The following is a 15917-nucleotide window of genomic DNA, read 5'->3' on the forward strand; positions in this document are numbered from 1 at the left end:
GGAAATCCCACCATAGTATCTTTTACGGCTTCTGACAACCCCTTCTGAAAGAGAGCAGCCAAGGCATTATCATTCCAGGTAGTAAGTACTGCCCACTTTCGGAATTTTTGGCAGTACAATTATGCAGAATCCCGAACCTGGTTCAATGCCAGCAGGGTCTTTTCAGCCTGATCAATGGCATTAGGTTCGTCATACAACAACCCCAAGGCCTGAAAAAATGCGTTCACATTAGTCAGAATAGGATCATCTGGTTTCAAAGAAAACGCCCAATCCTGGGGATCACCACGCAGCAAAGAGATGACAATTTTAACCTGCTGCGCGGAGCTCCCTGACGAGTTAGGCTTCAAGGCAAAAAATAATTTACATTTGTTTTTGAAATTCAAAAATTTAGACCGATCCCCAAAAAATACATCAGGTGTAGGAATCTTTGGTTCAGCAGCATGTGAATGAGCAAGGTAGGTGGAAATTCCCCGCACTTCCGCAGCGAGCTGCTCCACACGATCAGACAATTGCTTTATCTCCATTGAGAAAAAAAAAAAATTCCCCCTACGGCCTCAGAGATATAGAGGAAAAAATATACACACTTTTTTTTTTTTTTTAACAATTCTTTCCTGCTATTGAGTACCCTAAGATCTGCGGTATGGCGGGTGATTCTGTTATGAATGAGTCACCGTAGGAGGCAAAAACAGAAATACAAGCTAAGTCCAGAAAACCAGAGAAGTTGGCAACTATCAGATTGCAGACCCTTGAACCTATCAACACAACAAGCAGTAGCCGTGGGGGGTTCCTACGATGCCCTAGACCCCTCGATCACAGCCGGAGAATTAAATAGGCCTAAAGAAAGAAAGGGGAAATCTAAACTGCCCCAGAGCAGACACCAAAGCAATAGGCAGCCCCCAACATATAATGACGGTGAAGCAAGATGAAAACACTAACACAGACAGAAAGATAGACTGAGCAAAGACAGGGCCCAAAACTACCTAGATAGGAAAGGACAGGAAGGCTGCTGTCTGCAATCTGCCAAAACCCTATCAAAGACATAAGCCAACAAGCTGATATGAAATAGGCCCTGAAGCAGCTAGGCTTCAAAAACTAAATCAGCACTCAGGTATTTTCAGAAGACAGAGCTAAAGGAATTCAGCACACCCCAGCAGGGAATGGCAGAAATCCAGAAAAACAAAGCAAAACAAAGTCAAAGCACAAATGCAAAAGGCCGAGCAGCAAACTTAGCTTTAGAGGAGCAGGAATTCAGACTGGTCTCCAAGGATCCCACAGAGAAATCACCCGCAGGGCAGAAGGGCGTCGGCAGCCTTATATCCAGTCAGTAACTCCACTCAGCCAGTCATCATCATCAGCCTCAGGTGTTTGATAATCAGGCTCACTACCTTTCTTTACCAGAAGAGGGAATTCCTCGGGCCTCAATGAAGGGGAAAATGAACTCACAATAGTGGACAGTATAATCAAGAAATTTACATCCCATGGCAATGCAGCTAATCTCCCTAGATGTGGACGGTAGAGAATAATAGATGAAAAGTTGCAGCATAGTCCGGATGGTGGGTAAGCATCTCAATCAGATTCCAAAGAAATTCAAGCTGTCCAACAGGTGATGGGTACAACAGTGTTATTGCAAACTATCCATTGATATTTGAATTAAAATGAAATGCTATGGCAGGAGACCCAGGAGGACCCCACTGTTGACACAGAGACATAGAAAAGCTAGACTGTACATGAGAAAGCCAATATCCTTCTGGGAAAGCATATTTTGGACAGATTATACCAAGATAGAGTTTTTTGGTAAAGCCCATCATTCTAATGTCTGCCTAAAATGATATGAGGCCTACAAAGAAAATAACATAGTACCTATAATTAAATATGGTGGAGGTTCAAATATGTTTTGACTTGGAGCCTTGACTATGTGCAAGGCATCATGAAGTCTGAGGATTACAAAATGATTTTGTTTGCAATATAGTGCCCAGTGTCAGAAATCTGGGTTTTCATCCTACGTCATGGGTCTTTCAGGAGGACGATGACCTCAAGCATACTTCAAGAAGCACCCAGAAATAGTTGAAAAGTGCTGGAGGGTTCTGAAATGGCCAACAATTAGCTCAGATCTAAATCCCGTTGAACACCTGTGAAGAAATCTTAACATTGCTTTTGAGAGAAGGCACCCTTCAAATCTGAGAGATGTTGAGTACTTTGCAACAAAAGGGTGGTCAAAAATACCAGTTGAGATGTGTAAGAAGCTTGTTGATGGTTATATCAAACGATTGATGGCAGTTTTTTAGTGCAACCAAATATTAGGTTGAGGGTGCCAACAATTTTTTACAGCTCATTTCTGTGAAATTATGTCCGATTTACGTTTTTCTGTTTTTTTTTGTTGTTCCAATACACACAAAGGAAATAAATGTGAATAACAAAACATGTGTAATTGCTATAATATTCTGGGAGATATACTTCATTTTTGGTAACAATTTCAAGAGTTCCAACACTTTCGACCATGACTGTACCACTGTATATCTGAAACGCATATAAATTTGAACAATTGGATACAAGGTTTAGGCACAGTCATCATGTCACATGATGACCATGGCGGTCCCCTCCAACTCTAACATTCTATAATTCTATGAGTTATTACTGGGGACCGTTCCCCAGATTTTTCATGTTGAGCTGGACACACGATGTAATAGTGGCAGCATATATATTTTTGTTTTTAATTTCACCTCTCCGTTGTGAAGATATTAGCAATCAAAGTATTTTACACAGATATTCATACAGTTTGCATATTCTCAGCATCACCTTCCTGTTTATATGAGGAGATGTGTAAGATGAAATCTGTTGAGAAACCCAAGCGAATGATTGGGAAAGTTCACTAGATTGCTTTCTCAGTAGAATTATTGGCCATGTAAAGGGCCTTTAGAGTTTGTTCATACATTACAGTTTTGCCTTAGATTCATGCACAAAATTCACAGAATAATTCAGCATAAGATGAGTAAATGAGATTTCAACAAATTTCATCTACATGTTTCAGACATTTTTAAGAGGAAATAGAGGTGCTGATATTAAAATCTGAAAAATTCTAGTTGTGTCTAATTCATTACAAAGTTCACACTTGGCAAAGTAAATTGCGAAATCTTTACCAAATCCTCAATAAATCTTCAGCGAAACTTGCATGTAGCACATGAGAATTTTACAGCAGCAAATTTGTGGATAAAATTGCAATGTGTGAACATGCTTACAGTGGTTCATGTAAATCGATAATTACATCTTATATATTTATTACAGGGTGAAACCACAGTCTTATCCCACAGTACCGTTATTGTCTGCTTCTGCAATTAGCCAAAAACATCAGTACATTGCTCCTGTATAGAATGAGCAGAACTGTACCCAAACTTGAATCTGAACCCGAATTCTCTCTTTACAGTTTGGGTTCACTAATTTCTACTCTTGAAGTGTTTAATACAGTCATTTGAGATGCGTACATCTCTTAAAATTCAAAATTGCAGGCTTTAACAAAATATTCCCTTAAAATTTGGTGTACGTAAAATAAATTTACATGGGTCTCAATACTGTAAAGCTTGTAATTGCTCAGAAAATACATATGGGAGAGAGGAGAGAGAAAATAATACTGATCATAAGAGCATACACTCTATATGAGAGACAGACAAAGAGAGAGAGCTCAGCTGACCATTAGAGCTTGCACTCTACATAAGAGAGAGTCTTAGGCCGGAGTTACACTACCGTAGAATACGGGCGAGTGCTATGCAAGAAAACATCGAATAGCACTCGGACCAGGGTTAATCTATGGGGCAGCTCACATCACCATTTTTTTCTCAGGTGTACTCGACGTGCGTGTAAAGTCGCAGCATGCTGCAATTGTAGGCATATATCGTCTGAGACTTGCCAATGCAATGGGTGCGAGAAATACTCGGACGCCACAAGGACCATCCGTCTAGCTTGCGACAAATACGCACACATTTTCCTCCTGACAGGAAATTGCATCAGCCAAGAGCAGGAAGCTTGGCTTGTAAATTTTCCTGGCAGCCTATAAAAAAAGCCAGGAACACGCCTACTTGGATCAACAATCACTGGTTATGGCTCACCAAACATTGAGACAAAATTCAATGGAAAAGAACCCGTTCAGTTCTGTTAAAATTAGCCAGTCACACATTTTTGACACAAACCAGCAAAACCAATACACCAGCAGGGCCTCTATTTGAAAGATTGGAGGAAGGAACTTGCTGGCGAGCCAAAATATAGGCTACATGACTATGTTTTTAGTAATTTCAGCTCATTGACCCATTTCATTCAATGGGGAAAGTCAGTGAGAAATGTAAAGCCTTACTCATGTCATACGGATGTCATATGGATGACATACGGAAACATGAGTGGGAGAAAATCACATGATCACATTGCAAACGCATTACACACGGATTACTATATGGAGAACACTCGTGCGACTCTTGGCAGGGAGACTCGGACCGATTTTTCATACATTTAGTGTGACACCGGCCGTACCCAGTGACTCATAAGAAAGAATATGACTCTGCCATACAAACTTTGCTCCATTGATGTATGATGGCCCAAGTACTGACCACCACTGTACAAGGTATGATATTCCGCAAGATGTGTTATCTGCAGGGCATTATGGGGAAGCCTGTGTGACCATGTAAAATGACATTAGGTGCCACTCTGATGCTTCATCAGTGTGAGAAATAGTGCGAGGAAAGAGTATTTTTTGTGAACAGGAAATAGAACCTCAATATGATCGAATTTGGGTGAAACAGAGAATTTCCCAAAATTCGACACTATACTCCGAAGATCGCTCTGCTCATCTCTAACAGTCACTATTGCTAGTCAGAATGATTCTCCAGTGTCTTAGAAGGAACAAATTTGTTACAAAGTAATAGAATGTGCAAAATGGATTAGTGAATGATGCCTTTGTTCTATCTTAATGTTTTTCTTTGACAAAACATGTAACTTTAGTTCCTGAATGTGTTAAAATTAGAAATCCAAAATTAATAATAAAAATAAAAAGCTGAGAGTCAGAAGAAAAAAAATGATGGGAGGAATGTCAATTGTTTTATTTCTCTCTATGCTTGTCTTGTTTTAATTAAAATCAAGTGAAGGAACAAGAGGAATTAAAGTTTTGAAAAGACTGAATATTCAAGACATTTTGCAAATGTACAGACAAGGACATATATTGATTTTTAGCTCATCAGCAAGAATTGAAGCTGAATAATATAAAAAGCTGGACAGAAATGTGCTATAATGAATGTATTGTATTTAATTTTCAATTATTAAGCTTATAAATAAAACACTAAACAGACAATTTGACAATAAAAATCATTAGTAAGAGCTGACACCAAGTAGAGTATTCATTCTCTTTAGGGACCAGGGAGACTCTAATTAGGAAACTCAGCCATGCAGTGGGTTATCTCATTCTACAATGAATTCAAATGAGGCAAGCTGCACATCTTCACTAGAAACACCTTGGGACTCCAAATCTGATTAGGCAATATACAAATCATTTAAGCTAAAGTGAAGGTTAGCAGATAAGGTGACTGGATTAAAAGTATGTGTGGAAAGTGGATCAGGACTCAATATGCGTATGTAGAAGTGGTATGCAACATGGACACAGTCCATTACTAAGGATGTAGTATATGGAAATCTCTGGGATCCCCATAGAACTGTAATGGCTGGCTCCTAATCCCTATGAAGCACTCAAGAAAGGAGAATATGAGGGGCTCATGCAAACGTGTGGCTATCTTAATTGTAGTTTATGGTTGTAGTTAAATATTCAGCTGTTTTGGAGTGTTGGAGTGTTGGAGTGCAAACAGGAGAAAAGTAAACCACCTACCCCCCACATTAATAGTAATAATAATCTTTATATAGCACTAACATATTCTGCAGTGCTTTACAGTTTGCACACATTGTCCCCAATGGGGATCACAATCTAAGTTTCCTATCTTTGGAATATGGGAGGAAACCGGAGAACGCAAACATGGGGAGAACATAAACGTACAAACTCCTTGAAGATGTTGTCCTTGGTGGGATTTGAACCCAGGACTACAGCGCTGCAAGGCTGCAGTGCTAACCACTGAGTCACAGTGCTGCACATTGTGCTGCTTCAACTTCCTAGGCTTACACCTATCAGATACTGATGGCATATACTTACTTTCAACATGTTGTAAATATCTAACTTGATAATACCCCTTAAAGTTTTTTGTGGCCTACAAGATTGTGGCCCTCAGACCAGAAAAGGTTGTGCACATGAGCTCTAAAGCTTTGTTAAAATTCAGGTTTGATGAAAGATGGCTAGTGCAGCATCATTATCTTTTTCTGACAAGAGAGTAACTAAATGTGATTGTTGCTAAACAGAATATTAACTGCAAAGGTCAATGGAGAGGAACTAGTTCCAGAGGCAATCTAGCTTTCCTCCAACTGGAATGACCAATCTACTTGTATATTTCTTATTAAAAAAGGTGTGCAATTGATCTTTTTGTCCAGCCTTAGGGTATAGTAGATCAATATACCAGATCAGCAACTTAGGAGACACGTCGACAACCTTTCCATCTGACCACAGTAGTTATTCCAGGGTAACCAAAATTGCATCTGGTGTGCTTTAAAATGTATGCTTGATTTTATGAATTGCATTTCTACCCAAAGACACCACTAGCACTTGGTATCTGGGGGATTTTTTATTTCTCCCAGATACTCCAATTTTTCAACTGCATCTGCATCGTCAGGACAAAGGTACAGCTAAATACCACATTGAGGTAAGAAGTCAGGTTAAGTGATTACGTACTGCATCCAAGAAATGTTTTGTATCTAACTTCAGCTTGTTGTAATAAATTACATATAGAAAGAGAAGGAATGCTTACAAGTAAGTATCGTTTTCAGCTAAATATGTACAAATATCTGGTTCACTTGAGTCTCATCAATAGTTGGGAGATTGATTTTGAAGGAGCCATAATCAAATAGATGTCAAATAAGCAGTGGTGATGAACTGAGGAACTGCCAACTTTTTAGTAGGAGATGTCTCTGTTATCTTGACACAATTTATGTCAACCACAATTTCCACCATATCTATTTACAGTAGAGATGATCAAACCTTTTGAAATTTGTTTCTCTGCTCTGAAAAGTCACAAAATGACGCTTCTTGGACCCTTTATTTTATACTGGCTATGACAGTCCTCCATGATAGGCTTTGCTCTTCCATATGATGTGATAGCTGCAGGACATTATTGGGAAGTCCGACTGGCTACACCTGTTATTAGCCAGCTCTGTGACTCTCTTTATTTGTCCGATCCACGTGAATTGAAATCAAAACTGTTCAAGTTTACGGTGACCTGCATATGGAAGGAAATTTGACTGAAATTTGATCTGCCACCCATAGATCTGAATGTCTCTACAGTAGTTTGGAGCTAGTATTGTCCTAGCCTTTGATACGCCAACTGTTTTGAAACAACCAATTGTCAGAGCAAGTTGAGAGTTGTAGTTGAGCAACTGGAGAGCCGCAGGTTGTAAACCACTGGTATTTTTTTAAGAAATAATATTTCCCTTGTTTTTAATTAAAAAAAGCAGCTAAATATTAATGTGATGTGCTCTATACACTTTGTTCATGGTCTGTAAAGCAAAGGAAAATATGACATATTTCTGTGCAACTTAGAAGTGAGGGAACTAAGAATGGATCAAAAATGTTTATATTGTAGTCCTTAATGTATCTTCAAATCAGCTACTTATTACTCTGGTTATGTAGAGTCTACTGGGAAATAACAACTCTATGATATAGAAAGAATATGTCATGAGAATGACATGCAATTAAAGATGTCTGTCTTGAGAATATCAGGTAGTTAGTTGAAAGATGAAACAGATGTGTCAGGATCTAATAAATGAGAGACCTTGATTTATCAGTCATGCACAGTTCAATGTAATAGTCAAAAGTAACATGTAATAAATGTAACATGCTCCAATTAACAAAGGGCATGAATCGCTAATAGAGATCATCCCCCATCTATGTGTGTGCAGGTTGCGGGATGCAGTGACAAACAGAAGGCAGAGCAAAGGTTAATATCTTTACTTGAACGGGGAATATTCCACGCAGGGAGGTAAATGGTTAACAGGGGCATAAGCAGTTCAAAGTATAAACAGTACAAAGAGCTAAAGGACAGCAGAAAGGGTATCACAGTTCTTGTTGGGTCACTTATCCTGTTAGACGTTCCCCAGGATGGGATGAATCACAGAGCAGGAGATGATGTCCACAACAGCCAGCATGGCATTTGTCCGGTGGGGGGTCCTGAAGATAACGTGGATCCATCTTCTGGTAGCAGCAGTTTGTCTCTTGTACCTCCCACTGCCCCTAGTCCAAATACTGATGTAGCCGGGAGGGTGCGTGTAAGGGGCTGACATTGCTATGGACAGCAGAGACATGCTGCCCCTTTAACAGACAGCACCCCCCTTGGCTGATGCGATGGTACATTCGATTCTACCTTTCAAAAGACTGCTTTGGTTTGCTCCTCCAGCTATGGAGAGGGGAGGGGCTGTTTTCCCAGTGAGTGTTTGGAGCTGGGAGTCTGCAGGAGACTGACGTGAGAAAAACGTGCAGCTTAGCACTGACTGAACTTGTGGGAAAGTGTATATCCTTCTGGGGATAACAAAGGTGGTTTTACTGTGTTACTTTAAGGAGCAAATAAGATCTACAAGGAAGGAATTCAGAACAGGGAGTTCACCGTTTCTAGGAACAGGTTCAGAATCGTCACACAAGGACTAGACCACCTTGCACAGAGCATCCTGGGAGGACATCGCATCATCTTGCAGAGGACTGTAGGGGGCCCCCAGGAAGGAACTGAGTCACCAACTTTACCGTGTGTTAACCCCGTGTGCGCACATATTTAGGGCTTAGGATAGGCTGCAATAGACAGAGCACGGTAGCCGTGTGACCGAAGTAGCAGCGGTCAGTCAGGCTACAGTTAGAGTAGCAGCATACTGTACTTTATTGTATTGTTTTGCCTTTAAAAGAATACACCGATCTGTACTAGTTGGTAGAGTTGAGCGAAACGGGTCGGTCATATTCAAAAGTCGGCGACTTTCGCTGAAGTCAGGTTTCATGAAACGAAACCCGACCATAGCGTGAGGTCGGCCACAAGGTCGGCGACCAGAGTGCCAAAGTCGCGTTTAAAAAAAGATGCTTCCAGCGCCCTTTTTCTGCCAATGATGGAGGACGCACACTGTGTGCAACACGATGACATAGGCATCGGTCACCACCATCTTTGAGAAGGGCATGCAAGTGATTGGCTGGCTTTGTGTGGCATCACAGGGGCTATAAAAGGGCGTGAACGCCGACCATCTTACTTATGCCGATCTTAGCATAGGGAGAGCTGCTGATGATGATGATTCTGTAGGGAGAGCGTTAGGCAGGGAAGAAGAACAAAAAAACTGCTTCTGCTGTTAGCGATTTCCACTTACAGCACAACACTTTGTGTGCAGTGACAGGGGAGGCTCTATTTTTGTGCATCAGCTCTGTTGGTTATTAGGCTGCCTTATAAGGCTCCCTGATAGCTGCATTGCTGTTTGCACACTGCTGTGCAAACTGCTTTTTTAAAAGCAAAAATACTTTTCTTCCTCTTTTCTGCACAGTTACCAAGTGTTCATTTTTCCACCATTTTGTGTGTGCACTGTGCAACAGTCCTGCTTATTAGGCTGCATGTGTCCATACTTGGACTGAGAGCATCATTGTCAGCATCCTCAAATCTCCAGTGAGATCCAAATTCTCACCAATCCTATAGACACCCTCCACCGTGTCATACACCATCCAATTTCAGTCTGTTACATTGAGGTATAATCTCTACTGGGCCTGAGACAATAGTTCAGCGTCCTCAAATCTCTAGTGAGATCCAAATTCTCACCTATCCTATAGACACCCTCCACCTTGTCATACACCATCCAATTTCAGCCTGTTACATTGAGGTGTAATCTTTCCTGGTCCTGAGACAATAGTTCTGCGTCCTCAAATCTCTAGTGAGATTCAAATTCTCACCAATACTATAGACACCCTCCACCTTGTCATACACCATCCAATTTCAGCCTGTTACATTGAGGTGTAATCTATCCTGTGCCTGAGACAATAGTTCAGCGTCCTCAAATCAGCTCTTTTGTTATATCTTAGCTAGAATCATCCATATAGTCAAACAGTCAATAACATTGAAGCTTAACAATATGGTAATTAACTAACCACTCCTTTCTATACGTAATTATAAAACCATGTATGTGCAATAAACCATCAGAGTTCTGATGGAATGTTATGCTGCTACTATCAGTGTACAGTGTCATCATTCTTTGAGCACTCAAAAAGACTCTGTTTAATTGGGAATGGCTGCAGCACACACAGGGACAGATTTATCCTAACCAAATTTCCATAACATGGGGACAGGCGGAGTAGTGGAGTGAGGTTGGGTAGTGGAGTCAGTTTGGGTGGTGGAGTCAGGTTGAGCAGGCGGGGATGGGGACGAGCCCAGATTTAATGGAGCAGCTAATTCAGGAGCTTCAAGTTCCTGTTCCTCTTCTTGGTCGGCGAGTCAGAGAATTCTCCCTCATCATCACTGACAGCTGTGGAGGGGAGTGTTTCAGGAACAATTGGTGTTATCTCTGTTTGATCGGTATCCCGTGACAAGCAAGGACGCAACATGTTCCAATGAACTACTCAAGTGGGAGTGTCTTTTTCCTCTTCAGGCTGAACCTCATAGATGGGATCTTCAGATCCGATTTGGCACTTCACCCGATACAGTGTCTTCTCCTACCAACACTCTCGCTTGCCTCGAGACGTTTGTCTTGGATCAACACGCGGTCCTCGGCCTTAAGAACTGTCCCTCGCAGGGGATTTACTTCCACAACCCATCCTTGAAAGCAGGCGCCTTGGTCAAAGTGAATCCTCTTTGGGCAGCCATACACTCGGATGAAGACCCTGCAAATGGACTGTGCCACTGACTCAGCAGTCTGATCCCGGATTGGGGTTACCACCGTGAATTTGAAGTGATCAGTCATTACCAGACAGTGTTCATATCCAAGGTGAGCTGGGCCCACAGTCACGTAGTCCATCATCAACACCTCTAGGGTAGCAAAGGTCATGATGGTTTGTGTAGAGGGCCTTTGTTCTGTCGGCTTTGCCAACTCACAGTTGTTCCTGCATTGCCGACAAGCTTCATCCACTGTGGCTTTCAATTAAGGATGGTAGACCAACTTCTGCAGCCACTGAAACATCTTTTCCAGGCCAAAATGGACTCCTATGTCATGAGCTTCTGAGGTCACCTCCAGGAGCAACTTTTTCGGGAGTGCAACTTGCCAGGTGATCCCCAGCTCTCATGGCAACTGCACCTTCCTGTACAGCAGGCCATCTTCCAACTGCTGTCTCTCCCATTGCTGAAGGATCTGTAGACCTCCCGGGTACAGGACATCTCCCTCTCTTTCGCTGGCATGTTGCTTCAAAGCCACCTAATGCCTCATCTGAGCAAGTTCCCTATCCTCCTGTTGAAGCCGTACCCAATCATCATGGGGTCACCACAGCATGTGTCCTCTGGACATTTCCCCGATCTGTCCCTGTGTCGCCGCCATCATCTTGGCGGAGTTACGGAACTTAGGGATCTCTTCAACCTCCAGCTCTTCATCCCGGTCAGGTCCAGATCGCTCAAGGGTAACTCTGCATAAAGCATCAGCATGTGTGTTCTCTGCTCTTCTCCGATAGGCAATCTTGCACCTGTACTTGGCCATGTGAGCCACGCATCTCTTCTCCAGGGCCCCTAGTTTTGTGTTTTCTAGATGAGCCAGAGGATTGCTATCGGTGTGCACTAAGACTTCGGACTCTGACAGGTACTTGGCGAACTTCTCGGTCATTGCCCACACCAACACCAGTAGTTCCAATTTGAAAGAACTGTAATTGTCTGGGTTCCATTTGGAGTTATGGAGAGACCGGCTTGCATGCGCAATCACGCGTTGTCTTCCGCCCTGCATTTGCGACAATATCGCTACTAGTCCATGCAGACTCCCATCAGTATGAAGGATGAAGGGTTGAGAGAAGTCCGCATAGGCTATTATGAGTGCCTCGGTCAGGGCCAGCTTCAGGGCTCAGAAAGACTCTTCCTGTCTGTCTCCCCACTGAATGGTCTGATTCTTTGCACCAGATGGCACTCCTTTCAGCAACTTCAGCAGTGGGCTAACAATGCAGGTGAAGTTTTTCATGAGCCCTTGATAATAGCTGGTGAGTCCCAGGAATGCCCGGACATCTTTCATGTTTTTCGGAGTTGGCCTATCCTGTACTGCCTCTATCTTCTCACGCGATGGTCTTACACCATCAGTGGAGGCGAGATGTCCCAAGTACTTAATCTGCTTGTGGAAGAGGTGACATTTCCGAGGTTTTACTTTCAGGACATGTCTCTGTAGTCGGCTCAGTACTTGCTCCAGCCACTGTAAGTGCCCCTCAAAGGTAGCCACTAGTGTTGAGCATTCCGATACCGCAAGTATCGGGTATCGGCCGATACTTGCTGTATCGGAATTCCGATACCGACTTCCGATATTTTTTCAATATCGGAATTCGGCATCGGAATCGGAAGTTCAGTTGATTGACGGCCTGACGTCATCATGATGCGCGGTGTGTGCGCATCATGATGCGCCGTCATTTCGGGCCTTCCGGGGGTCTCTGCCGGCCTGCCGGGGGGCTGTGCCGGCCTGCCGGGGGGCTGTGTGGACTGCCCGGGGTCTCTGCCGGCCTGCCGGGGGGCTGTGCCGGCCTGCCGGGGGGCTGTGCACCCTGTGGGGGTCTGTACCGGCCTGCCGGGGGGCTGTGCCGGCCTGCCGGGGGGCTGTGCTGATGTCCGGGGGTCTGTGCAAGCATCGTCCGATGGGACTACAAGTCCCATCGGGCGATGCCTGCTACCATGACAGTGATTGACACATTAGCCAATGATGGGACAGTAGTAGTCCCATCATCCGGCTAATGTGTTAAATGTTAAAAAAAAAAAAAAAAAAAAAAAAAAATACTACATACATACTACATATATACTACATACATACTACATGCATGCTACATACATACTACATGCTACATACATACTACATGCATGCTACATACATACTACATACATACTACATACATACTACATGCATGCTACATACATACTACATGCATGCTACATACATACTACATGCTACATACATACTACATGCATGCTACATACATACTACATACATACTACATATATACTACATACATACTACATGCATGCTACATACATACTACATGCTACATACATACTACATGCATGCTACATACATACTACATACATACTACATACATACTACATGCATGCTACATACATACTACATGCATGCTACATACATACTACATGCTACATACATACTACATGCATGCCACATACATACTACATACATACTACATATATACTACATACATACTACATACATGCTACATACATACTGCATGCTACATACATACTACATACATACTACATGCATGCTACATACATACTACATGCTACATACATACCACATACATACTACATGCATGCTACATACATACTACATGCTACATACATACCACATACATACTACATACATGCTACATATATACTACATGCATGCTACATACATACTACATATATACTACATGCATGCTACATACATACCACATATATACTACATACATACAATACATACATAGACATACAGTACATATAACATAGAGTAACATACTTACCAATACTTGTCACATTGTTCCCCGAAGCCATTGTCTTTCTGGAATAAATATTAACATAACAAACCACAAAAATACTCACCCACGATCCGAAGCAGTCCACGAGTGTGTCCCACGACGATCTTGGGTAGAGAACTGCAGCATCAGATGATGCTGCCGTTCTCTACGGGCTGCAGGAATCCAATGACGGAAGGTAGGTATCCTTCCGCACTGTATTCCTCCGCCACTTAAAAAAAAAAAAGTCCCTAGTCTCACTTTATGCCATTGCTGCGTGGGAATTTCCCACACAGCAATGGCATAAAGTGAGACTAGGGACTTTTTTTTTTTTTAAGTGGCGGAGGAATACAGTGCGGAAGGATACCTACCTTCCGTCATTGGATTCCTGCAGCCAGTAGAGAACGGCAGCAACAGCTGATGCTGCAGTTCTCTACCCAAGATCGTCGTGGGACACACTCGTGGACTGCTTCGGATCGTGGGTGAGTATTTTTGTGGTTTGTTATGTTAATATTTATTCCGGAAAGACAATGGCTTCGGGGAACAATGTGACAAGTATTGGTAAGTATGTTACTCTATGTTATATGTACTGTATGTCTATGTATGTATTGTATGAATGTATTGTATGTATGTAGTATATATGTGGTATGTATGTAGCATGCATGTAGCATGCATGTAGTATATATGTAGTATGTATGTAGCATGCATGTAGTATATATGTAGTATGTATGTAGCATGTAGTATGTATGTAGCATGCATGTAGTATATATGTAGTATGTATGTAGCATGTAGTATGTATGTAGCATGCATGTAGTATATATGTAGCATGCATGTAGTATGTATGTAGCATGCATGTAGTATGTATATGGTATGTATGTAGTATGTATGTAGCATGCATGTAGTATATATGTGTTATGTATGTGGTATGTATGTAGCATGTATGTAGCATGCATGTAGTATGTATGTAGTATATATGTAGTATGTATGTAGCATGTAGTATGTATGTAGTATGTATGTAGCATGCATGTAGCATGCAGTATATATGTAGTATGTATGTAGCATGTAGTATGTAGCATGCATGTAGTATATATGTAGTATGTAGCATGTAGTATGTATGTAGCATGCATGTAGTATATATGTGTTATGTATGATGCATGTAGTATGTATGTAGTATATATGTAGTATGTATGTAGCATGCAGTATGTATGTAGCATGCATGTAGTATATATGTAGTATGTATGTTGCATGTAGTATGAATGTAGCATGTATGTAGTATGTAGTATGAATGTAGCATGTATGTAGTATGCATGTTGTATGTATGTAGCATGTAATTTTTTTTTTTTTTTTTTTTTTTTACATTTAACACATTAGCCGGATGATGGGACTACTACTGTCCCATCATTGGCTAATGTGTCAATCACTGTCATGGTAGCAGGCATCGCCAGATGGGACTTGTAGTCCCATCGGACGATGCCTGCACAGACCCCCGGAGCCTGCACAGCCCCCCGGCAGGCCGGCACAGCCCCCCGGCAGGCCGGCACAGCCCCCCGGCAGGCCGGCACAGCCCCCCGGAGCCTGCACAGACCACCGGCAGGCCGGCACAGACCACCGGAGCCTGCACAGACCCCCTGGCAGGCCGGCACAGCCCCCCGAAAGGCCCGTACAGACCCCAGAGAGGCTGTACAAGGGCAGGAAAGGGTTTTTCTTATTCCGATACCGGAAGTCCCATAGACTTGAATGGGACTTCCGGTATCGGAATCGGCGATACCGATACTTTTTTTAAAGATCGGCCGATACCATCCGATACGATACTTTGAAGTATCGGACGGTATCGCTCAACTCTAGTAGCCACATAGCTCGGCCTGCATCTGCTCCAGGATTCAGCACCCTTCCTTTAGGTAATTGGATTCTGGTTTGGAAGACACCGATACAGCCACTGTCCAGGGGTCCCCCTGCTTCACTGCCAGCTGAACAGCCTCTGGTGGTATCAACTCTTCTGGCATTCCCATGATCTGTGCTACTTCACTCTTGGGCAGAAGCGTGAGATCGCCCTCTCAGAGGCTGACAAATCGCACTGCCACATTTCCGTTGTGGACAATGGCTAATGTCCATGCAACGAGGAGCTCTGGAGGTAATTGCTCCATGACAGCTGGTTATATCT

This window comes from Dendrobates tinctorius, unplaced genomic scaffold, assembly GCF_039654945.1.
Source record: "Dendrobates tinctorius isolate UK_male_01 unplaced genomic scaffold, ASM3965494v1 ptg000022l, whole genome shotgun sequence".
NCBI lineage: Eukaryota > Metazoa > Chordata > Amphibia > Anura > Dendrobatidae > Dendrobates > Dendrobates tinctorius.